Raw genomic sequence first — 27,401 nt, 5'->3', positions numbered from 1 at the left:
AAACAAAGCCTCAAACGAAAAATTTTTATTCTATATTTTCGACTTCTTTTTTCACGTAGAATCATCCCCTTTCCGCGTGTACCACCAGTTACCAACTACCCTGTATAATTCGTAAATAGAAACGTATTCTTGTCGATAAGTATCGAAACACTTACGGAAATTTAAATGGGCTTGAACAATCATCGGGAAATTATTAAAGTCCTTGTTATTAGATCTAAACACGATTTAATCGTAGAATTAAACACGTTTGTTAAATTAATCTATATATTGTATATCTACTTTTTATATATTTGTAACTCAAATTTTTCTTCTTCATATTGCGTTAAGTTGCCCCAAAAGTTTCTTTCGTTTTATATTATTTTATTGAATTACGTATGATCTATTTTGTCCCAATGAATATAATTCAATAAAATAATATTAAACAAAAAATAGTATGCGTCTATTATCTCCTTACGAGACGAAAGAAATTTCTGCGACAACCTAATATATTGTTCCATTCTTTATTCACAGAATATTTCTTTCACAGATGATTCTTCTAAATATTATGCTTTTTATTCCAGTATTAGAATACGTTGGACCAAAGTGGAGGACATTCGTGGCGAATATGTCGATCGCAATATTCTTCACATTTGCAACTTGCATTCTACCCTGGATCGCCTATTATTTGGCCGACTGGAGGATGACCTGTATTGTCACCTCAGTTCCTCTTGTTCTAGCCGTAGGTACGCCATGGTTGATACCGGAAAGCGCTCGATGGCTGGTCAGCCAAGGTCAGATAGACAGGGCCATTAAAATCCTTGGTAAATTCGAGCGAATCAACGGCACCAAGGTGCCCGATGACATCTATAGACGATTCCGGGTAAATAAACCGATTACCGCAATCTTTTCCGTATTTTCTACTTTTATGATCTTTCCTGCTTTATGTGCGTTCTATAAATACCAATTTATATGCCTTTAAGCATATCATATAATCATTTTCTTTGAATAGAAGTCTAATTGGGTCTTTTACGTAATGAAAATTTGTTTACAACCTAGTAATTTTATATCTTATTCATCACCTAAATTGCCAGCGATAAATTGCTGTCAATTTCTGTTATTGTCTGTTATTGTCTATTTCTGTAATGTTATTTATTGAATTTGTATATTGTTTTTATCTTTGAAAATTTTTATACAAATAGATTAAACATTTTGAAACTGCTCAGTCTATGAATAGATCATGGCAATATTAACATTAATGTACGATATAAGGAGATAATCGACTTTCAGAGGTTTCATGTTTTATAAAGTAAAATGAAAAAATTTGCGAACGTCCAAGTAAACTATTTCGAAAGGATCGTCTCATACAAATATAACATAAACTTTCTTCCGGATTTTATCGTAATCTTTGTACACATAACAGATTCACATAAATTTGTAAGAAAAACAGACAAACGACATTAACTAGTTAAAAATTTGCTAATAACAGGAAACCTGTGCCAGAATCTGCAAAGAGGAGGAAGCAGACAAAACGTACTCCGTGTTGGATCTATTTAGAACGCCACGACTACGGAATATCACGATTCTATTTATTGTTATTTGGTTCGTATCGCTATTAAACAGATATCAAATAGATTGACGTAAAATCGGAATTGTATCTTGTAAAAATCTCACGAACAGTTTTATATCTTTTGTCTAAAAATACTTCATTTCTGAAGCAAGGAATTTGCTTCTCACATGAAATATGATAGCGTGCTTTTCTTTATCATATGAAATTGTTTTACGAAATATAGGATGGCGATTTCTTTGGTGTTCGATGGTCACGTACGAAACGTCGATAATTTAGGCCTGGACGTGTTTGTTACGTTCACGATTGCTGCAGCAACCGAGCTGCCTGCTGACACGTTCCTCACGCTCGTTCTTGATCGATGGGGCAGAAGATGGCTGGCGTGTGGTTCCCTCGTCATTTCTGGTATCTTCAGCATCTGGGCTTCTGCCGTTTCCAATAGTTCGTACATTTCGTTTTTATATATTCACCCTTCTATATTACCGATCAATCTTCTAAATAACCTAAGTCGATAATTTTGACTTAATCAGACGAATATTTTTCATTCGTATAACATTGTGCTTTTTGAAAGGAAGAAAATGTATATTTTGGAATATTTATAACATGCAAATGCTTGTAGATTATTTGCTACATTGCTAGAATAGTTTCCAAGCCCTATCATGTATCCGTTGTATAGATATTTTATTTCCCCTTCTACTGCTTTGATCATAAGATCGCTTCGTATTTCCGCATATATCAAAGGGCGTTGGCAATAGTCCTCAAAATGATGGGCTTCAGCGCTCCAGCAGTGCTATATGACTTTCAGTAGCCGTAATCCATAATACAATCCCTTAGATTCAAATTGGTTAGATTAACGTTTTATAGATAAGAAGTTTATTGCTTGTGCTTAGCTTAGAGCTAAGCATGCTTATATTAAGCTTAGCAAATGCTTGTATCAACTATTGCAGACAACCAGACAAATTACAGACAGATAAAATAATTTCTTCCCTTTTTATTCCTTAAAATTTTCTAAAATTATTTCATGAAAAATTAGAATTAAAAACTAATGCTAAAATTTTTTTTTCAGGTATATATACAGCTTCTCTGGCAATTCTCGGTAGATTTTGAATAAACATTTCATACAATATCGGTCTCCAATATGCGGCTGAAGTATTACCAACTGTGGTTAGAGCTCAGGGTGTAGCTTTGATACATATAATGGGATACGTTGCTAGTATCCTCGCACCCTTCGTAGTCTATCTCAATGTTGTGTCCTCGTTCCTACCTCTTCTTGTGCTGGGCACACTCGGAATTATGGGCGGTCTTCTGACTCTCTTTTTGCCGGAAACATTGAATAAGGATCTTCCGCAGACGCTGCAGGACGGCGAGGATTTTGGAAAAGATCAGAAGATGTGGGATGTACCTTGTATCGGAAGGTAAAATCACATAAAGGAACTTTCGGTCTCCTTTTTTCAAAGATATTCACAGATCTTCAAGCTCCAAGTTCAAGATTCTCAAGCATTCTATTAGATCTACATCTTCGTATGCTTTCGTATTACTTTCTTCTTAAAATCTGTTAAATCTCTCAAAAGAAAACTGGACTATCTTCTTTCTTCAAATGCTTTTTAAATCTTTTGAACAGAAGAGAAGGATCGAGTTGGGAAGTTATTCAAATCTTTAAGCGATTGGATTCAATATTTTTAAACGCAATGTTTTGACAGGAAACGCGAGGACGAGGAGACACCACCGGTCGCCATGTTCCGATCATTTTCTAGATGCAGTGCGAGGAATTCGATGAGAGCGTCGCTTCGCGGTGAACCTTTAAGGAGTAGCATGCTACGGAGATCGAGTATAAAATCGAGGAAAAGCGAAAACTCGATCACAGAGGTCGAAAGGCTGTAGCGAAACGTTCACCACGAAGTACAATATTTGTCGCGTTGATCTCGAGCAAAGAATCTTTAGTCTTCCAAAAACGTGCAATACATGTATTAGAGTAAGACAAGTTACTGAATCCAGTAATCTTAAATTCCACCGTCATTAATATTCATTATCACAAAACAGCGGATTTTTATGCAATTATGGGTGATTCGAAGATACGAAAATTTATAGAATGCGTATGACGCAAAATTTTGTAAAATATCCAAATGTACAGCACTATCGATGATATTTAATGGATAGAAACATACTTTTGCCCAAGTCCTTTCGATTGTATCAAATCTTTCAATTGTATTATTGTATCCACGAAAATATGCATTTGCATAAAGATCCGCAATGCAATTATCATCGCAATTTTTCATCAACAATGATTGATTAAAAATTCAATCATTAGGCGAGCGAATAAAAATTAGAGTAAGAACGTAGGTTAAAATAATTGTCGTAAATTGTCGTGGGTAGTTAATGTTAAAAATTAGTACTTTCCTTTGTTATAAAAGTTCCTGAAATTGTTCGTACAAAAGCTCCATCTTATAGAATATAGTGCAATAATCGTTATACTAGTAAAATAATAACATCATAAATATACAAAATATATTAACGAGATGAAAATAATATGGACAACGTGGTGTATGGCCACGAGTTTTGTACATATGTACGTGTAAGTATTTGTAGATCGATTAGCAATCGCAGAGACCTCGTGCGCATGTCACGCGACGAGATAGCGCGATTATTTTTATTATGATGTAAATCGTTCTTAGATGTTTTGTAATAAAACTTGCCAGTAAAACCTTCCCTGGATTCTGCTAATAGTTCTTCACCACTTGTTCCTTAGTCGATTGAATTAACGATACAAATAAGTATGAGATTATCTTAGGAAATCTCATTAATATTTTTGTCGACATCTGCGACGTAAAAGCGGGGTAATAATATTTTGAAGTTTTGACGACGCGTTGCTTACTATAGATATTGTCTGTACAGGATTCATCAATTTTTAGAGAGCCTAGTCTCGCCGAGATGGACATAATCCTCTTTAAAGCTGAACGTTTTAACACGTAATCCCACTAGCAAGCCATTGCAAAAATGATATTTCGATTAATGATGGAAAATCGCTTTTGAAGACAGAAAAATCTTCTTCGAAGGAAAAATTTGACCTAAATCTTTCGAATAAAATTAACGTAAAATCTGTGTTACGCCACGAGGCTTACCACAGGCTGTATTTTCTAACCGTCGCTCGCGGCCCTACAGTGTCGCAGGCAGACCGCCCTATCTGCCCGTCGGATCATATACAATGTATCGACGAGAGCATAGTTGTTGCCAAGCAGCGAGCTCTAGAAACGTCGATTTTTGACCGTTACGTTTTTCACGCAAGAAGAGGCATACGTGATCATAGGCGCGAGCGGTGGCGTGACCCGAGCATAGTGGGGGTCATCTTCCAAATGAGACAAAGGAATAATCGAAGGGGATCAGTTCCTTCTGACGAGTCAAACGTGACACTTCGACAAATCTGACGAGCAAACGAATTTATCTAGAGATATCGTAAAGTCGAGTCAAATTTCTGTAACATATTCATCATATTATTGTAAAATATATCATTCTATGTTAACCTGTTAATACAGTGTTACATTCATTAAACCACCTCTGTTGTCTTAACCGAAACAGAGGAACGACTATTTCGCGGCGTCGATTAACATAGTCGTCGCGAGAATTTACGCCTCTCGCTGACGCGTCCTCGCGACCGCATCTCTCCGCGAACGGTCGTACCAACTGTAACAAAGCATTTATTGACAAATTTAATATCTTTCTCCATAATCTCCATAAATCTGCAATACCCTTCCTTTGTATTTGTGTGCGTTATTGAATTGAATAAGACACCGATATAACAAGTTATAAATCACAGTTTATTCCAACAACGTCTCTCCGCGAACGGTCGTAACAATCTGTATATAAAATCGATAATTTCAGCATTCAACATGCTGTATATTATAATGCCAAGTTCACGTTATGTTCATAAAGAGTACAGAGATAATCTTCCAAGAAATTTCTCCCTAGAAGTGCTTGAAATCTCTTCTTGGAGAATCTTAGAAATGCGCGAAGAATATTCCAATTTCAGAGTGTTTCGAGAAATATCGTCGAGCTACAAATACCTGGAATTCGAATCGCAGCGAGTATTCGACGTATGCGTGGGAGTCGTTCGTGCTGTTACAGTGGAGAAACATGTTTTTGTTTTTACGGAGGTACAATTCAAGACTAATTGTAGATGTAACGCGATTTAAAGCTATAATAAGCGTGGAAAAACCATTCGCGATCGGCCAATTACTTTTTCCACTGTCAATTTATTAATTACGATTGCTTCTGAAAGTTTTCCTACGCGTAACTGCTAAACGAGAATTTTCCCATAGATCCCAGAAATTTCGTACACTTACTTTGCCATACCAGCTACCACAAGCAACCAAGAAAATATCGATGTCTTAATTTTCGCAACTTTCAGACATTCTTGAAATTTAGATAAATACAAATACAAATGCAAAACAATGCCGTTATAGATAAATACAAAAATTTCGAAGTTTTCCGCTTCTCAGAGAAATTTTGCTTGCATGTGTACGCAGTGCTCAGAAACTCGGCAGATTTAAACCTAAAAGGATTAAAATTCGATGAAAAGATTACGAGATAATAAACTTCAAAGTCGATTACCACGGAAGTTTACATCGTGTGAAAGATTAAAAGGAATATTCTGACGAGCAGCTCTTAATAGTTTCAGCGTCTAATCCTCTAAAAACGTGACATTAATTGTTCGTGCCAAAGAGGCAGCTACGAATTGCAAAATATCGCGAGAATTCGATCTCGACGGGCGTAGAAAAGGCAGGGGCGGGAGAACAAAAGAGGATAACGTCTCAGATTTAAAAATGCGCTTGTCACATGATTTTTAAAACTTGTTTTTTTCGGTATCTAAAGCACACTTACAAACACGATTTTTTTTTTAATTCGGTGAGCCGCGGAGAGCTGAATACGACTTTCGTATGGAAAGTCACGAAGGTACGATACGTTATATTTTTGCGAACTACTTACTTCATCTAGTCGGTTTTTTCTTCTTTTTTCTTGAAGGAACGCATGGTTCTATATCGCTCTCTTTCTCTTCTTCTTCTTCAATGTAATTTTCACGTAGGAGACTTATCCGCCTCAAGTACGTATTATAATCTTTTATTGTAGACCATCGACGAAATGATTCTTCTCGATACCGTTTAGTAGCATCGTTATGGAAAATTCTTCTCTCTTCTCATTTTAATTCCCTTAACAGTCAATGGAATCCGATGCTATGCGCACAGCTACGTACGTGCAGTGCTATATCATCTCTACTCCATAAATATCGTTCACTGCCCCAATGTTAAGGTTCAACATACGAGAGTTCGCGACCTTTATCGTAGTTTCTGTCGCTAATTAATATTAACGTGATGCAATCTGAAGCGACGAGTAATGAATATGCCCCTCTAGCGTGACGAGTTATCAATCATACATGTTACGAGACGATTGTACCATTATTCGGTGCCAACTAGTAAGGTTGCGGAGAAGCATGTTGTCGACGACAGATGAGATTAATCTTACTGATTGCAGTCCTGACACAGACACGCACATATGTAAATGGGACACTTGTAAAGTTTCTATCACGATCGTTGTATTCTTTTTTTGCTTACGTAAAATGTGAAAGGCATTGTGACTCGTTTGCGATCATTGATAGTTTGTTTGGTGAGTGTGCTGTTATGAGTGGGATTAGTAGATGAAAAGATGATTTAACGTGGCGATTTTTATGATTGTAAATATTGACATCTTTTGACGCCAATTTGTATGTTTTTTTTAATATTAATATAGAGTGGAATAGATACACCATTGGGGATTAAATGTTTTTAATCTTTCGTTTCTAAGCTTTAATTAATTACGTTTCAGAGTTACTCGAATGAACTATATCTTAAAGAATAAAATTCGAGTTTGATTATGCGTTCGTAAAAATTGGATTAAATTTGAGTTATTGCCACTTGAAGACACTTCGTTACAATAATCATTGTAAATAAAATTAAGAAGTTAAGTAAAACTAGGAACATTATATTTGTCTACGATTTTTTACATTTCTGCGAGACGCACATGTTTCATTGCTAACGAAATAATTAAGTTTATTATAAAATATGAAGGTAAATACGCTTCGTATTAGCAAGTTAATTTTCGAAAGCTAAATGTAGATATTATTATTTGAATGTCATAAATACCCGATACAACAAGTACATACATGAAGTGACACACACTTGTGTATTCATGAGTTTTTAATTGCCTTCTACGAGTTTACGAATTATAAAATTTTATAATTACAAATTACACACTCGAATGATAGATTATTTAAATATTTAAATACGTGTAATAAAATTTCGATTTATTCGATAAATATTATGTTCAGATAAACTCTCCGTTTTGTCTACTTTTCATATCTTTTGGAATCTTGTTAAAAAATAATGAAAAATGGGGTTCGTTATAAATTCATGATTTAGTTAACGATGTTCAAGGACGTTTAATCTGAAGGATCAGAAGGAAAATCACGATCGTTACGAGACAACGTGAGAAAATTTAATGCCGCAGATTGTCTGAAATCAGCCATAATCGCATTGTTACTTACTGAGCGATTCTTAGATCCTTTAGTTCTGTTTGTTTTGCCGACGAAACACGTATAACATAATCTGTTACCGATACTAGGTGATAAATGTACAATAAGGAAGTGAAACTGGTAAATTCCATGAAGGAATACATTATCAGTTTGGAAAAGATAGATGATCAAGATAGATCACGATCACTATGTATTAGTATGGCAAAATGAAGACTGAAATATTTGTACAATATTACAGTAAATAATTAATAACAGATTTCGTGTTAATAAAATGATAAAAAATATTAAATTTAGGTTCAATATTTTAAGCATTTAAAAAAGATGGAACAGAAAACTGTGATAGGCTTTGATCTTTGAGTATTAGATGGTACGATAAGTATCGTTTTCGAAAAAAGAGTATTAATAAATGTAAAGCATTTTAAAAATGAAAATTTTCCATTAGCGAATTTCTCGTCTCTTCTAGTCAGAAATTAAAATTGAATGAACTGTTTTTGGGTAATATTATGGAATTCTCTTTAGTTACGTGTTTATAATACATAACAGAAATGTATCTATTATTCAAGATCCATCGTTCTACTGTTATGGAAACCAGAAGCGAACACAGATTTCCCTCAGTCCGACCTCTACACAGTCAGTGAAAGCATTTTCATACAACAAAGTAAAGATAAAAAATTTTCCTTCGACGACGCAATGCGATTCCAGTCACGTTGCTTAATGATCTATCAAGATAGACAGGATTCTTGAGGAACCAATGTAATTACGTGACTACGATCATAATTTTTCTAAGGTCTCTGTACCCATAAACAATATTGTGATCCCGTTTGTTATTTAATATAATTACTTATATCTAGTTATATTTAGTTATTAAATATTAGCATGATTTACTATATGTAATTCAGTAAATCGGTACAAGATCTAAAGAAAATATTTCTTACGTATGATTTTGACGAACTTTGTGTAAAAATCTATAAAACTAGAAGTTGCTTAGTTTATATACAGATAAAGAAAAGCATCGTTTATATCGTCGAGATATCACATTTATATCATTTTAAAAATAAAAATTCTTCATCAAAGCGAAGAACATTTTCATAAAAAATTACGAACAGAATATCTCGATTCTACAATCTACTGTAAACAAGATAAGTATCGATAATGAATAAATCTTGACATTGAATTTTATTCAAAAAGTTTTATTCAAAAGTGATATCAAATAATCCGTAATGACATTTATTACTCCAATCATATCAGTCAACTACTACCTACCGCGTAATACGCGATCGATTTTCAAACGCACCCTCCCCGCCCCCCCACCCAAATAGAGTTTCCAGTGTAATTCTGTTATTCTTGAATCTTCGGCTTGTTTTTCATTTTTTAGCTCACTTTAAAATTTCTTCTGGCTTCAATTGTGCTACGATTTAAAGTTTTCCGTGTATACGTTTAGGACGTTACTGCGTGCGGAAATAGTACAGAAGGCCTCTAATTATACCGTCTACAATATTATTTATAGACTTTGAACCATATAGTACGTAAGTATGTAATTGTATATCTGTCGTGGTTCATTTTATCCTTCTCTGTTGCGTGAACCAGCGGTTAGGAGCGACACTAAATCAAGTGGGAATGAAACTCGTTGAAACAACGCTAGACATGGTAACGGATCCATGACTGTGCTTCTGTTATTATCAACGCCAGTAACGGTTAAACCTATTGCATGTGTGTAAGTTGGAAGTTACGTACATAACTTATGCACACCCTTTGTGTGTTTCGCGATCCCATATTTCTTTTAACTTGAATTTTATGAAACTTTTTGTTCGATAATTGATGTGCCATATTACATCCGTCACATTCAATGTTATATGGTGTAATTTCTTCAGTTGTGGTGTTATGTAAGTTACGAGGTCATTCCTGTTTTTGGACATGTGTTTGGAATGTAGTGTGTATCTTTCTCTTCGTATGTACATAGTGAGTAGAGACTGTCTGTCTTTCGCTAGAAGAATATTCTGCATATAGTTATTTACTGTTCTTGATATTTGATTTTGGAAATTTAATTTTCGCTTTGCTTGTATCTTCGAGCGTAAGGTGAGATTTGTACAGACATATCTAGTAATTTGTTAATCGTACTGTTCGAAATTATTGTGTGTGTGAATATTTCGGTGAATATAAACTACGAAAACCTGTCCTTGATTTTTTATGGTAACAAAGCAGTCTTTTCAGAAGAAACAATATTCATAAATCAGTCCCTTCGCAAAAAGCTAATTCTACGAATCTTGTTAGAAGAAACCGGTTGACGAAACTACGTGTCCCTTCAGGAGAGGTCTAATTTATAGAGGTAGCTTGCAAGAAAAAACCAATCTCACAAAAAGCTTGAGCATTCTTAATTAATCCTCTTTAGAATTCAATTACATTTATGCCTTTTGTAAATATTAATTCTAAAATAACGATGCTAACATTTCTAACCTACAGAGTATCAACAAATAACATAACGCAATTCCCCATTTCAATTAAATATGAAAAATATACTAGAGTCGATCCAAGATCAAACCCGGTAAAACAAACGACAAATTTACCTGAAAAATCCACTGAATTCGTTTCAATACATTCGTTATTTAAATTGCAAAAATCAGTTGTGTTTCAACGTCAATTTTTAACACCGTCCATATATCGCAATTTTAGTACGCGACAAGACGACAATACAGTTCATTTCAACACCATTGAAAAGTATGGCTGGCTTCGGACAACCGGTTTCCGGCGTGGCGCCACTATGCTTTGGAGAAACAAGGAAATACATATGTATGCACCTTGCTTTTTGTGAGACAGAAGAACTCTGTGTCTCTGTTCTACCAACGTCGCTGTTGCGACGATTTGCCGCAAACCTAAATGGAGTTCGATCAATGGCAACGCGAGCACGTGGTCCTCGATGTTCGCGATCGGAAAATCGAGTTTTCCAAACTATTTCTAGTTTCGCCGGTTCCACTGTCAATCAACGTTTCTTCCTTTGGTTCCGTTTCTCTTCGATTCTCTCCTTTTTTATTGGCAAACACGTGTCACCGAGTATCGTGTTCGTCTTCGCTAAGCAAGCTTCTATATCAGCGATACGCGAGCCGGTTTCCCCTTCATATTTGTACAAGACTTCGTGAACATCGGACGTTTTTCTCCTCTCTTTTCGAATAAGAAAATCCTATCGTTGTTTAACTAACAATTGCATTTCTTTAAATGGAAATGTGGTCGTGTCTCCTTTATATTTTCAATTAGCCAGGGAATTTAGGTTTATTGCCGTGGAAACTTGATCGGTCGTCTACGTAAGGATCTGCGACTCTGCTTCATTTTCGAGGAAAATTTCATCGAATACAATCGTTTCACTCAATGATTGGATCAGTCGAAAGGGAGATTCCGTGACTGCCTGTATAAATATTGATCATAGTGTCTCTTGAAGGGAAGCTGTACCAATCTTGTTGATTTAACTACTGATCCTACTTTATCCTCGAGAAAAATTACTTACTTTGATTGTTTGACCATTAATTTTAGCGTTTCTTCGAGGGAAACAGTGTTGATTGCTCGAGTCTGCTTCTTTCTCAGGGTAAATTGTATTTACTATTTACTCGATCAGCTATTTTATTTTCTTTTCCCGGAGAAACCTTGTTTCTCGCCTGTTTGACCATCCGCGCTATTTCTTCTTTGAGATAAACTGCAGCGATTATTCGTGTAATCAACAAATCTACTTTTTCTTTCTTTACGAAGGAAATCGTATGTTTAACGAAATCTCGCTTGTTTAGTCATTGATTTCGCTAACTTTTCCAAATAAATCGTCAATCATTTGCTCGATTGCCAATTCTAATTTTGCTTCGAAGCAAACTGCGTTGATTATTCGTATAACCTTTTTAATAGAAACTGTTTTTCGCCTATTTTATCGCCAATTTCCTTTTCAAAATAACATGTATTAATTATGCGTTTAATCGCAGATTTTATTTTATTTTATTTCTATTTCTATTTCGTTTTATCATCGATTTTCCGCCGTCTTCAAAGAAACCCACGTGAATTACTTTAATTGCTTTTTCAAACTAATTTTATTTCTTTACTTTTAAATTAATAAGCAGCAACGAAAATGCTACAATAACGGAAAAATTATTCGGTTATCTCCACAAAGAACACGAAGGTATCGAACTTAGTGTATTGAGACATTTTGTTCGTTGGAAGTTAGTCGACGACATTTGGAACGGAAAGATACATTTGACATGATTTAGTGTGACGTTGAGAGAGAAAAATGGTTTGATCGAGGGTGCCCTTAATTACTAATTTCATAACTTGCTGTTAATCGATCTGACAGTGATATTAGTGGATGTGGTTGGTAGTGCCTGATTAATCGTGATCGATATTTTGAACAAAGAGCAACGAGAAACGATCAGTTTGGAGTTTCACTTTGACGTCGTGAGACTATCGTTAATTAGACATAGAAGGATCGTTTGGTGACAGATAAGGGTTTCAACTTCTGTATTCATTTTCTTCTATAGACTGAATTTAATTTTTCGCTTTGATAATCGTTTATAAAAGAGAAGCGATAATTATTAGTTCTACCTAAGAATGTTACTAATAAATTAGGAAAAAGAAATTTTGATTGGATTCTTGATAATGAGTGAAAATTAATTTAAAAGATTGTATTTGGAATTTTGAGAATCGATCGAGTCCTCAGTTTCAGTGCAATGTAACGTTATCAGTCGCGTGAGTTTGGCTCATATGTGATTTATGTGCAAGCTAAATGTTTCCAACAAATTGTAGCATATTGATTTCTCAAAGTCCTGTATCAAATGTCTTGTAATTATAAGCAATTGTTTCGTTTGGACGATCAAGGGTAATATACTCTATTTTTGATTTTAAAAATTCCGCCATTTGTGTAGACGTACACACGCAAGTATTTATTATGTAGACACGATGGCTCGTAGACACGAACGTTTCTCGTTGTCGTATTTTCCAAACAGGTCAGTTATTTAGAGCACTCGACCACTTTCTCGCTCCTGACAATGACATTAGTCATTCTAATCGATGTCTCGAAATCGATGGTTTTTCTGTCAGCTGTTTCGTTTCCGTGTTTATTCTATATGATAATATTGTTTCACGTATTCGCTTAAATTTAATTGGCAAATGATTAATTTCCCTGAATCCATTTTCAAGTAAACATATCAGTTTAACCTTTTGCTCTATCTGATACAAAAATGAACAATTTGATATAAAAATTTTGCGAAAGATCGATATATTATTTTACTTTTAACTTGGAAATCGTTCTTTTAATTTTTCAATATCTAATTAACCACCTCAGTCCCTAAGACCGTCTGTTTTAACGAATGGTAAATAATCAAATAATTGCGTTGATACATCAGAAGTACCATCTTCTTATATCCCTGATATTAGTGTTAAAACAGGTTTGAAAAACCTTCAATTATTTCATTTATTCTTAGCCTTCGATGGCTTAAAATTTTCTCGGTTATTTTCCAATAGAGTTCAATATATTGATCGAAAACTTAGTTTAGTTAAGCACTGTAACCGGAAGTCATCCTTAAGTCGCCGGGTAAGAGGATTACGAGTAATAAACAAACAATATTAATCAGAAAATTATTCCATTCAATTTTTCTCCTGCATTTAATTAAATATGACAGAGTCAACAAACTTTCCTTCGGTTCTTCTATCTCATTTGCAAATCTATAATATCGATATCCAAACGATAACTCGAACACCATTAACCAGCACTCGAGGCTATTTCTTTCGTCGAAACTTTCCTCAGACATGTAGATATCACGTTGACATCGCCGCGTATACCGAATCAGCCCTTTTTAAAGATGATCTCGCGAGCGTGGTTCGTATGCAATTCAATTTGAACGAGTCGCGTGTCACGATTCACTTGACTCCCGGCACAGTAATTGGCCGGCACTCGAGCAAACACTTACACTTAATTTAACGTTTAACCGAATCGAAAACAAAGCGAACAGTTGCCGGACTTCGCTCGTTCTTTCAGTTCATTTCCGAACGTCTTTCGATCAGCATATCGGGTCTCCTCTTTCATCTCCGTTGCCTTTCAAAATCTAAAATCATAATTGAGACTTTGCTGCTCGAACTATGGAAGGGGAAAACGTGAATGACGGGTAAGATTGTTCCTGCGTTCTGTCAGAAAATAATTTCCTGTTTGTGGGAGAGGAAAGGAGCATTGTAATTGGAATCACAGAATGTGAAACATCAAAGGAACTGCCGAATGACATTTATTTCAAAGACTAGAAGACTGAAAACTTTGTTATACGACTTTTATACTGCTACGCCTGGAAATCAAGGATGGATTCTGTTTCAGCGAAATGAAGGACGAGAAGAGTAACTCTATATTGCCCACTGAAGCGACTCGATTGAGACCAAGATTGGAAAGTTTCGATGATGTTCTGCCGTATGTCGGTGACTACGGGAGATATCAATGGCTGTTGTTATTGTCGTTACTACCTTATGGCGCGACGTACGCGTTTCTGTATTTCTCGCAATTTTTCATTACGATTATTCCCACGGAACACTGGTGCAGGATAGACGAATTAGTAAACTCGAATTTCACCGAAGAAGAGAGGTAAGTATGTATAATGAAGGAAAGAAAGAAAAGGAGATATACGTAGCAACGAAAGCTCCTTTAAACTTTGAACGATATTTTTGATTGTTCGTAGAAAGTGACTTTAAAATATTGTGAAAAATATGCGAGATATCGCGATTTCTGGAATTTCTCGAATTTTCGAACATTTCGAAAATTATTAGAAAATATTGTAGAAAAATTTCACGATAAGATACAAGATATTTTTGGATTACTCTGTCTGGACTTTGGTTCTTATTTTAATAATTAAAATGATCAGTCATCTATCGTATGGGGTGTTTAGGATTAAGACAGCGATTCCAGTGACGAACGTTTATCCTTATTACGAACAATGTCAACGGAAGGACGTAAACTTCACAGAGCTGTTGAAGAGCGATAAGAGCCTGAGCTCATCGGGCTTCCAAACAAACAAAACGATAAAATGTACTCAATGAGAGTATAATTTTACGCAGATTCCATATCCTAGTATAGGAACTGAGGTGAAGTATTCACATCGTTGTCTGAATCGCATGCTTCGAAATTCTTACACTTCTGCTGCGTTCTTTGGGTCATTTCCGATCTACTCTAACCTTGTTATAGTAAATTTCTTAAGTTTAAAGAAAGTATAAGACGATAATTGTTAGTACGGATAATTCCTCGTTCCGATTTTACGCGAACGTTTTTTTCAGAGCATAAAGAACTCTTTCATTCATCGAACTGCGAGCAGAATCGAGATATAAAAATTCGAAGACCGCAGCAGGATTAAAATTATATTCTGAAAAATATGAATCTGGTTTTTCGCTGACTAACTCTTAACCTTGGTGATTAGCTAGATTGGGTATGCGACCGAGAATACCTCGTATCAACGGCGCAGGCCATCTTCTTCTGCGGATCCATCATCGGTGGTTTCCTAGTCGGTTGGATCGCCGATCACAAGGGTCGTATCCCAGCTTTAATGTTCTGCAATGGTATCGCCCTTTTTGCCTCCATTTTCACTGCCAGCGCAAATAGTTTTTGGTCATTCGCCGTCTGTAGGTTTCTCACTGGACTGGCGTTCGATAACTGTATCAACATTCCTCTGATTATCGGTAAGCCTTCTACGAAGTAGAAAGTGCGAGAGGTTCGACCGATAAGCCAATGTTTCAGTCACGCGAGAGATAACGTTAGTATGAAGTCAATGTTTCTATTACGTGAAAGATGATGTTGCGTGAGAAATTTTTGATGAATTGTTCCTCGAAGATAATTTTGACGTTGCTGTACTCGATTGAACTATACGGTTCGAGAGTTCTTGATTCAAGAGCTTTTGCCACCACCAGAGATGAATATATTGATTTTGTTATTGTTAAAGATCGTTTCATCGATTTTCATGTCGTCGAGGATAGTTATATCTTGATATTCTTAAATCGAGTTATACAAGGTGGTTGGTAACTGGTGGTACAAGCGGAAAGAAGTCGAAAATATAGAATACAAATTTTTTTTTAATTCTTCCATCGAGACAACGATCTACAGTGAGATCCGTTATAACGAGACGCGATAAAGTGCACGCGTATCGAGCGAAAATTCAAAGTCGATTTTCTCGAAAACAAAGCCTCGAACGAAAAATTTTTATTCTATATTTTCGACTTCTTTTTTCGCGTAGAATCACCCCCTTTCCGCTTGTACCACCAGTTACCAACCACTCTGTATATTCGTTCGAAATGAAAATTATCACAAAATTTTCAACACGTAATTCGTTTAAATACGTTAGAAGCAAAACACGTGCATTATGTAGCGCTTTTTGTTATACGGACCAGCTCAAACTCGGAACATTCACGTTTGCAGAGTAAACGGATTAATTTAAAATCGGAATTATATTTATAATCTTACAATTATCCTACAATTATGTTGATGGTATCGTTCATTCGGCTCGTCATCAATTGCTCCATATTAATAATAACCGGTTTCACTCGATAAATCTTCCATGTTCTATTACTGCAACATAAAGAATAATCGTCGTTAAGTATCTTGATATAATAATCAGTTATTCCGAGAGTCATCGACGATCAATTATCCCGCAGTGCTCGAATATATGGCTGTTTCGAAACGAACGTTGGTCGTGAATATCGCCTTTGGCGTATACTTCGCAGTGGCCAGTACAATTTTACCATGGATAGCCTATTATATCGCGAACTGGAGATATTTTACTTACGTTACTGCCATACCGCTGTTATCTGTCGCTATCACACCGTGGATTCTTCCCGAGAGCGCCCGGTAAGTAAACTCCTAATCGTTCGATTATTCGAATTCTCAACTTGCGCTTTGAGATTTATGCAAATTTACTTATCGATCCATATCACTCGTATTTTCTCTGTTCAAGCTGGTACGTTTCCAACGGGATGATGGACAAGGTTGTTGAGAAACTACGGAGAATAGCTAGGATCAATCGTAGAAATCCAGACTCGCGTATTTACGATATATTAGTCGTAAGTTCGATCAAATAGAATTCTAGAAAGCTTACGCGAAATCATACGGTACAGTACTTGAATCTGTGCTGACAGATATATTTGATTCACATCGAAAACACACAGACTCGCGAATGTATTTTAACATGCATAGACAGGTTTTAAAAATGAAACGCGATGAAAAATGAAATATGAAATGAAACTTGACTGTCGCGATTCCATTGTGGTATTATATCGATCTCGTACAAAATTTGAAGTCAATCTGGGAAATTATATAGAAATTATAAAATATTTACAATTTACAAGTACAATCGGGGATAAAAATAAGCTGCTATAGTTAATGGAAATAGATGTGAAGAAAGTATAATCAAATTAGTATCAGCCTCATATACTTGAGTTTTATTTATTATATTTCCTTCTAATAATATGCAGATAGTTCAGCAAATGATTGAAATGAATTTTTACATTTTCTCCACTAATCCACTTAGTTTTGTTCCCGACTGTATTTCGGATCAGAAAAGTATTTAATCAACCAACCACCCATTATATTAATAAATCTCGATATCAAAAGCCATGCCGACTAATTCCATAAAACAGAATGCAAAGTGCCACTGTTCGTGCTATCTATTAATGACGAATAAAATGAAAATAAAATTTCTTTTCAGTGTGTTATGAATTTTGAACTGTGTAAGGGCTAAAGGCACGACTCGTATTATATCTTTCGTTAATTATTCTCGAAATAAATTCTTGCAGAGTAACATGGAGGCACCGGACAAAATTCAAGAATCAGCGACGCTGCTCGATCTGTTCAGAACGCCACGGTTGGCGAGAAACACTATTCTTCTAGTTGCATTCTGGCAAGTATAAGATACGAGTTCATGTTGCGAGAAAACCTTCATAAATAACCGATACAATCTTGTAGGTGTTTCACCCTGATCCCGTTCGACGGTCACGTGTATTCATTAAAACTTATCCAGAGCTCGGTGTTCGTGTCGTTCTCGATCGCCTGTGCCACAGAACTTCCAGCTGGGTTATTACTCGCCCTGTTGCTCGATCGATGGGGTCGTAGACTCTGCGGATTTCTCACGATGGCAATTACCTGTGTACTCAGTATCGCTGAACTTATGCTGCATTCCAGTAAATATATCGATCTGTTTATTAAAGTAAAATTAAAACGATTATAATGACGTATTATTGAGAAAAATCTGAAATTAAGTTTATGATGAATGTAAAAGAATTTTGGCAACTTCGAAGGTATTAATCTTGGAAAATAATTATTTTGATGGAACTAGAATTTAGGAATTATTAGGAATTAATTTAGTGGCGAAATTGAAAGAGGTGTGCACATTTTAGAAGCAATAATTTTCTATATGTTGGTTTTCTAGAATTTGGAGATTTATAGAAGTTTAAAGTTTGTGTGAAATTTTAATTTGATTTTGATTAAGCTTCGATCGGACTATATTTTTAATTAAACTTACAATCAAGTGTTGTGTATCCAGGATTAATTTTGTATTTTTTAATTTATTCCCCAGTGCTCGCGAAATTAGTAATGTCAATATTGTCGCGATTCTGTCTGAACATGGCAGCCAATGTTGGTCTTCAGTATGCAGCAGAACTTCTGCCCACGCCAGTCAGATCGCAGGGCGTATCTTTCATTCATATTTTCGGAATAGTTGCACACTCTTTGGCGCCATATATCACTGACTCGGTAAATAAATATTTATACTACTATTGTTGTTACAACATTTTTGAAACACCGCTAAGCACATCCACGTTCAACTTCTCTTTAATTTATTCCAAAAGATACAATAAGCGCTATTAGAAATTATGAAAAAGCTCTCATGTAAATTTTCTCATGAAAATGTAAAATAGTTTTTTTCTTACCTTAAAACAAGTTGTTTCCTGAAGAAGTTAAATATTATAAAAATCTGATCAAAATATTTCTCACTTTCTAGAAAGCCCGTTTTGGAAGTTGCAACCAACGCTTTTCTTTAACTGATCTTTAATCAAAAAATTGAAATTTAAAATAAAAAATGATGGAATAACTTAAGATATGAAACTATATTGGTTGAAACTTTCTAATGAAACTTTTTAAATGAGAAATACTTTGACCAGATTTTCATGGTATTTAACCTTTGTTCATATAAATTAATATTTGTTCATTAGGCTGCAATTTGGGAGGGATTTCCAATGCTCATTATCAGCACGGTGTCCTTTTTTGGCGCTGCACTGGTTTTGTTCCTGCCGGAAACTGTCGGCCAGAATCTTCCTCAGACTATCAAGCAAGGCGAAGAATTCGGAAGGGACCAACATTTCTGGTCGTTGCCTTGCTACCATAAGACACACTTCAATGGACATCAACACTATCACTCCTGTGAACGATAATTATCTGATTTTTAATAATAATTCAATTAAAAAACACGAAGGAGGATTCGTGTTTTTTTAGAAGTAACAATATTACAAGCGGATCAGTCTGACGATTTTTGTACGGGAAAAAATCGGAACATATTATTTTTCTATTCTCCTACATTAATTTTTATTTTTATCGTTTACGTTTAAGAATTTGTAAGCCTTAATTCTAAAAAGAGCGAGCAAGTTAATGGAAAAATTTCACTTAACTATTCGCGTTAATTTCTTCGGTTTAACTTTTGGGAAATGCTTCGTTAGCTTCGGGAATATTCCAACGATTCGTTTTACGTACAAAATAAGCATGATAAATATTACTTCACGGTAATGAAAACTATTGGCGTAATACCTAAGATAAAGATGCAGAGACATTCTTAGAATTTCTAATGACACCTTTATAGATTTCTCGTTTAATATCGCTACTACATTTGAGTCACTTTTACCTAACGGTGTCACATAGTCTCGTTGGAAATTTGTCAAATTCCTTAAAATGATCACTGAAAATTTTCCTAAATTTCCAAGAATTTATTTATCACGAGGTAAAGAAAATGTGTATTAGAAAGATGAGATCGAAGGTTTACCATTTTTTCAATTATGGCGAACGCAATATGTAATCAATGAAAATTTTATATTTTCACGTTGAAAGTTTCTTCAGATAATTATTATCCAGATGATGACTAACTCTTACGAATTAATGCGTCTCTGTAGGATAATCCGGTAGACTTGATCCGCTTTTTATATCGAAAGTTGAGCAATCGGTGACGCGTTCTTATACACCGAACCGCGAAAAGCAAAATTTCATATGATCTCACCAATTTCGGATGTCAGTCAAATCAGTCAAATAATAAGTTCGCGTTAATATACACGTTCGATTTTTGAAAAGCTTGTTCAATTTAATAAGAGTTTTGGTAACAGGCTTATGTTTTTAGGCCTAATTGGTTGTTTTCATTTACAAGTACCTCGTGTTAAAGTACTCATAAAATAACATTAAAATCAGAAAATTAATAACTGAAAGATTATCATTTTTCCACTGTGGTAGTTTACATATAACATAATGCAACTAACATGTCACGATTAATGCAAAATAAATAAATTACTAATATAGACATTTTTTTAGTAATTTGTATAATCGTGAAACGAATTGGACTCTCTAAAGGCAAATATTAAAGGAAACATGGAATTGATGCCAAATCTATCACAAATATTATTTATACTACTTATTTGCGCAGTTTGAAGCGAATCAAATTGATGAAGGTTTCTTTGTTACATGTTAATTTACATTTTAAAAGACATAACAGGCACGCTAATTAGTTTGCTTAAGATACTTTCGAGATACCAAGTTAGACGCGTTTCCATGAAATCATATCAATTTTACGATGATATTTTTCTATCAAGCATGCAATTATAACCGTATCGTTGATTAGTGCATACAATTATCCATGTACATTCTTCTTTCCGAGTACCGCGCTTCAATATTGCTAATTTCAAATTCGTACATTAATGTTCGTAAATGCTTGAAAATGCTATATCTGTATCAGCTTCTGTTAAAAGCATTTTATAGTAAAATCTCTATAAATTTGTAATATTTTTTAGACAATTTGAATTCATTATATTATACATCATACATTCTAGTCATTTCTAATTAAGTTACTTTTGCGATGTTTAATTATATTTTATGTATATTCTTATAACTCTCTATGTTACGGCGCGTACGATGGTCCGTGCGCCGTCTGAAACTTATATCTATATACTATATACTGATCTACTACATACTATATACTATAAACTGAATCCTTTGACGTAATCTTAATAGCTTGAAGGAATCTCTAACCCTGTAAGTGTTTTCGGTTTATGGATGGTCCTTAGAACAATGCTTAGGTTTATTGCGCACTCTTACAAATAACGGAGAAAGCGGGTAGTTATTTTTCCAATAAACAATGTCACCCACGAGCCACGTTGGTAGGAGGCTTCCTCGTCCTATCTTCATTCATTAACGTTGGCTATAATCAATGGGCACCCTCACTTTCCTAACGAAAAGTGTGAACAACGAATCCGCGTTCTTCGTTCAGAAAGCACACCCACACTGAGATTTCCTCTCGTGGCGGCACACGAGAACGCAAATCTCACCACTCGAAACCAACTAGTGTCGGACGACGGCAGCGCAGTGGTTAGCGCCATAGAGTACAAACGTTCGGATCCCGGGTTCAAATCCCGGCGCCTCGTACTTTTCCAAAGTCCGATTTTTCTTCCACGACATCTAAATAAGAAGGAAATACAGCAGTACTACACCCCGGCAAGCGACATCTACAGCCAGCAGCCTACAATTATCACGGATATATGAAGGAAGACGGAGAAAAAGAAGAAAAAAAGTGTGTTTCGTCCAGAGCCTGCTAGTGGACACATCGGTAAGGCTTACCTAGCAGGCTCATGCCTTAGACACAATGGAAGGAGGGGGAAACGAAGCTATGTACATGGCAGAGACATTGAAGACGGATTCCTCCCTCCCACGGCCGGACACTGTATCCAAGGCCGGTCGGATCTCCTACCCTCTCTTGCGACGTATCCCAGTGGAGCGGCCCCACTCTTAATCTAGTTTGGTGGGAAAGGTTCGCGTACACACCGTGTGTAAGAACTATTAAAAACCACACAGTGTATCGCGACTACCTTTCTACTACTTAACCCAAGTCCTATATTATCAGTCTTAGGTCCGAGGCGGCTCCTGTCACGTAAAGTTGGTACTTGGGTGGTAGTAAGAAGGCTGAGTCGTAACCCAACTACTTATTATTTTCCTTTATAAAACTTTATTATAAACACTTACAAAATAACACCGAACCGGAGAATAGGGGTTGTATGAGTACAGCAACTAGAAGAGGAACAAGAACTGCCCGAGCTGGGTGAAGTCTCGGTTTATATACGTTTTGGTTTTAGGATGTTGAGGGGCTAGGTGTAGGTTATGATGTAGAAAAGTGTCCGAAGGTCGGGGGTCCATATCCTATCTCTGATGTGGACGGAGGTGCGTCACAGCCTTGGTGTATGCTATGATGGTAAGGTGGTGATGTGTCCAAAAGTGTCCGAAGGTCGGGTGTCGATGTATTATCACTGATGTAGGTGAGATTTGATTAATGTCACATACCCCCCTCTTTAGATTGATTTTGGTCCTCCAAAATCTTAGTGTTTCCTCAGTATGGAGCGATGGAATTGAACTCTGACTGGTTCGACTTGTACTTGTTCTTCTTCGTCGTGGTATATGCTTTTGCTATTTCAACCTGTGAAGGTTGTTGGCTGGTTAAATTTCGACTACGATTAATAGGGATAATTTGCTAAGTTTGACGAAATGCCGCAGTATCACGTGTTGAATCTTTTGTAGACTTTCTAACAGCCTGTGATATAGAATGAGTTAGTGGTCTTTGAGTAATGGTTTTATACTATCTTGTTGTTTCTTTATAGTTTGATTGTTATCCAGTTGTTCCTTTGATACTTGCATTTCTTTGTTTTGTTTAGCAACTTCTAAAGCCTTTTCAGCATCTACAACTGGTTCTTTTTCCATGCATGTAATTTCTTCTTCAACCAGTACAACTGTGCTTTCCTCTATAGTTCGTGTTTTTGTGTCATTTAGTAAACTTTTCAATTCAATTTCCACAGTATCTGGAGCTTTAGATACCGACTGACTGTCATCTTCTGCATTTTCAATGCCCCAATCATCAAAGATATCCTGAATGACACTTCTTTTGTTAGTTATGCGCACTTTATCTGCTTCACTTATAGATTTATTCCTTCCTTCTGTATTAGCAACATGTATAAGTACGACAATTTTATTATGAATAATTTTCTTTTCTACATTAATTTTATGTGAACTATCAAAAGATCAATCTTGCCATTTCCATTTGTTGTTTCTTGTTATTCTTTTCTTTAATATCAATGTCATCTGCAGTTTCTAGATCACTAATTACTCCTGAGGTAATAGGAGTTATAGAATCGTTTCTTGTCTTTGTATGATTTAATATGTCATAATTGTATTTCTGGCTACAATTTTCAGAAACTTCTTGGGCCACAATTTCTGTTGAAATTACTTCTATAATTGTTCCATCACTTTCTCGTGCTTAACCTATCGAATTAAATTCTTCATTTACAATTTCAGCGTTCTTCATTCCTTTTTGTTCTGCAGAAACATTTTTTTTTCTTCATTGGAATTTACAACAGCATCCTTTTCATGTACAGTTAAAACAATATTTTCTTCTGTACTTTCATTCATATCATTAATATATAGTAGTTTCTACAGTCAGTACCATTACTTCTGAACTACTATCAACTAGTTTAGACAAATCTGTGTCTGTATCTGTGACATGCAATGTTTGGGCTTTATCATCAAAAGTTTCACCAAGTGTTTTAATTAATGCTTGACACTGAGCATTAGTAACACTAACTGTATCTATATTTAACACTGTACAAACGTTGTGTTTCTCAATGTTTTGTTCACCCTCATTTGTATTAAATATTTCAACATCGTTCGTACTTTCTTTATCTAAAGATGTGTCACCTGCATATCTTGAATGATCTCCAATCTCAGTTGTATTCTCTGCTTGCTCTTCTTGAAATTTCTCATCTTTTTTTTTTTTTATATTGATCATCAATTTGTGGGTCCTTATTTATTATTTTTTGTTCTACTTCATTAATCGCAGCGTTCTTTATGCTCTCTGTCTCACTACTTTCCTTACTTTAAAAATTTTTTTTTGTTTTTATTTAAATCTGTTACATCACATTTATTTACTACTAAACCATCTTGAATTGTATTATCTGTACATTCCTGTGACTTATTTTTTTTTTTTTTTTGATTTTCTGGAATATCATGCACATTCTTTATAATATCAGTCGTTGATTCTGATATTAATGAAGAAGATACATCTACTTTTATCGATGATTCTACTTTATTAATGTCACTGTGCACTTCATCTAGTTGTTCCATAGTAAAACATCAAGATTGTTACAATTACTTAAGAAGTCATGGATTGTTATTTAAATATTTACTGCACTTTTCCATCAATGTAACCCTTTATGGCAGTTTGACATTCTACAGAACACCAATGCTGTATCAGTTTATATTTTTCTTCATCATGAAGTTTTATTATATCACCTAATTCTTCCTGATGTTTTTTTTTTCTTTTTTTTCAATTTTCAAATAAGAGTGTGTTTTCTATGTGAATCTTTTAATTCTTGGTTCGCCTCGAGTAAACGATTATTAACATCTTTGGAAAGTTTTTGGACGTTTTCCAGTTCTTTTCTAAGAAAATTATTTTGTTCGTTCATATCTTTTACTTTACCTTCAATTTCTACCCTACGCAATATTTCAAATTTATTTTCATTGACAAGGATCATTTTTCTTATTTTTCAAAATCCAGTTTCAATTTATTAGTTTCTTCTTCATATTTATATCCAAAATCACCCACTTTTTCATATTCACCCTTTAGTTCGTCTAGTTCACATTGAAGGGCAGATTATTTGTCCTTGTGGTTCAAAAACTACATTTTATCTCTTTTGCATCTTTAGCTCCAGCTTCACGTTCCTCCATTGAATTACTAACACATGAATTAAGTTTGGCCTTTTTTTTTTTTGTTCCAGCAAGTCAACTTCATATTTGTGACTTATGTTATTTCTTCTAATTTTATTGTTAGTTCTTCAATTTGTATTCCAAAAGATTGAACTCTTTTTACGTGCGTGTGTGTTTTTTTTTTTTTTTTTGTAACTCGTCGAGTTGCAATTCTAATTTTTGCACTTCCTCCTTCATGTCCTCCATGTGCTTCTCGAACTCTTGTGTCGTCCTGTCTTTGTCGGAACATTGTCGGAGCGAGTTGATGCTCGGGATCGTAATTCAATTTTTGGTCGTTAGCAGTAATAAGCTCACGTAACTTCACTTTTGAACTTGATCTTGTTTGGTCTTGATTGTGTTTTCGTGGTGCTTGTGGTGTTCTAAAAGTAATCGTCACGTTGCTTGCATTTTTAGTGCACATTGATACACTGCACTCTGCACAGGCAATGCTTTTGTTGTCATGAAATCTCTCTAACTTTTCAGTAACAAAACCTTTTATTTTATTATTTAATTTTGGATCATGCGCCCCTGGTGGAGATACATTATGTGTTCTCTTTACCTTTATTATGCACACGTTTTCCTTTTGCTCTCAATTTTTCGATCATCTTGTGCTGTTCTATATATTGTGTTCTTATGTTCTTCGCATATAAATCCTGTCGATTGATTTTATCTTTCAGTTGAGGTACATGTTTAATTCTTTACCTGTGATTATGATGAACAACCTCAGCGTATTTCCTTTCTCTCTTTTTTTTTATGGATTTCTTGATAATCTTTTAGAAGTTGCTCGTTATATTTGGAAAGCTTTCTCACTTCGTCTTCAGCTGTTTCCTAACGGGATTTTTCTTCTTCAAGTTTTTCTGTAATCATTTTTTCTAAACTTCTCCATTTATTCTGTTCTTCTTCGAGTAATTCATTACGTTTCGGTATCTGGCTATCTTTTCCTTTAAAACATTTAATTTTATCAGAGAGTTCTCCTATTTTCAAACTTGCTTCATTTAAGGTAACTTTATGAATTTCCGATTGATGCTTTAACATTTGATGTAAGTCTTCTATTGCTGTTTCACGTTCTTTCAACTGTTCATTAAATTCGTTGTTTAGCATATCCACTCGAGAAATTTCGAGTTCTTGAGCATCGTTTCTTCTTTTAGAAATTTGGCTTATTTTCTCTCGCCTGCTGCTACATGTTGCTGTCATTTTATCAACTTCTTTCTTCTTTTTTTTTCTTTTTTTTTTTTGAACTTAAAATCTTGATTTAAGGTTTGTGTTTCACTATATGATTTATTATTATTAACTAGTTCAACATTATTTTCAGTAGATTTTTTTTCGCGTGATTTTTATACTTATTTAAATAGTTTAACATGAGCAAATGCATCGTACGTCAGATATACCATTTTTAATAAATTGTCGCCTTTACAACTCGAGTTACCTCTGAACGAGTCGCATGATTGATCAATAAGCCATGAGTAATTATGCAAATTCAGTTTTTTTCATCTATCTATCTGAATATTATAACAAAGACTTTACATTGAATATTTTATTAAAATTGTAAGTTTTTCATAAACGCTTCAAAATCCACAGTCTATTGATCAACTCCTCTATCCTTTCTCTTTCTCCTCACTAAAATAGATAAATTCCTAATGTAGTTTGTGGATAATATTCTTTTTTTTTTCTAAAGCAAATCACATTTATCATCTGATATATTTTTTGAAATAATTTCTGTCTGTACATTTTCTTCTTTTCTCTTATTCCTCTTTCTCTTTCTAATGAATTCTTTTTATTCCGTAAAATAGTTTTTGTATATTCAATTTTGTTAAGTGCAATCCTTATTTCTGATAACTTACTTTTATTAGATAATTCTTGTGAATCTTCTACTACATCTTCCATATCATTTTGAGTGCGGCTTCTACCTTCAGTAAATTTAATATCTTGAACCGTATCATTAATTTCAAAAGCTCTTTCGGTATCAAGTAAATCGCACTTATTATTGAATATACCTTTTGAATTGACTTCTGTCTCTGTAGTTTCTTCTTTTGTATCTTCTTCGAGTTTTCTTTGTTCTTCTAATCCACCCTTCTCATTTTGTAGGATCTTCCTTGTATCTTCATCTTTTTTAACTTCGACTTTATCCGATCTCCTAGGTCTGCCTCTATGTTTCGCTTCATCAGTTGCTATTACACCCGTTACTGCATTATCATTTTCTACAGATTTATACCTATCGCTATCACTAGCTGTGTTCGTTAAAAGAACTTCCCTTCGTTGACGAGTATCAGTTGTTTCGTTTT

At 34.9% G+C, this 27,401-nt stretch overlaps 1 long non-coding RNA gene and 2 pseudogenes across 1 annotated transcript; 2 read left to right on the top strand and 1 right to left on the bottom strand.

Moving 5' to 3' along the window:
* The first annotated feature begins 511 nt into the window (after window positions 1-511).
* LOC117215109 lies at window positions 512-4,251 on the top strand (annotated as a pseudogene).
* Window positions 4,252-9,621: 5,370 nt separating this feature from the next.
* On the top strand, window positions 9,622-19,757 carry LOC117215107 (annotated as a pseudogene).
* LOC117215108 lies at window positions 14,509-16,941 on the bottom strand. Its single transcript, XR_004489019.1, has 3 exons — window positions 16,877-16,941; window positions 16,555-16,659; window positions 14,509-15,750 (listed from the first exon to the last, which is right to left on the bottom strand). It is a non-coding gene; the product is annotated as an uncharacterized LOC117215108 (long non-coding RNA).
* Window positions 19,758-27,401: the final 7,644 nt, after the last annotated feature.

Source organism: Bombus bifarius, unplaced genomic scaffold, assembly GCF_011952205.1.
Source record: "Bombus bifarius isolate JDL3187 unplaced genomic scaffold, Bbif_JDL3187 scf7180000009353_frag, whole genome shotgun sequence".
Taxonomy (NCBI): Eukaryota; Metazoa; Arthropoda; class Insecta; order Hymenoptera; family Apidae; genus Bombus; species Bombus bifarius.
The sequence above is the reverse complement of the archived record's forward strand: the minus strand, read 5'-3'. Positions and strand labels throughout refer to the sequence as shown.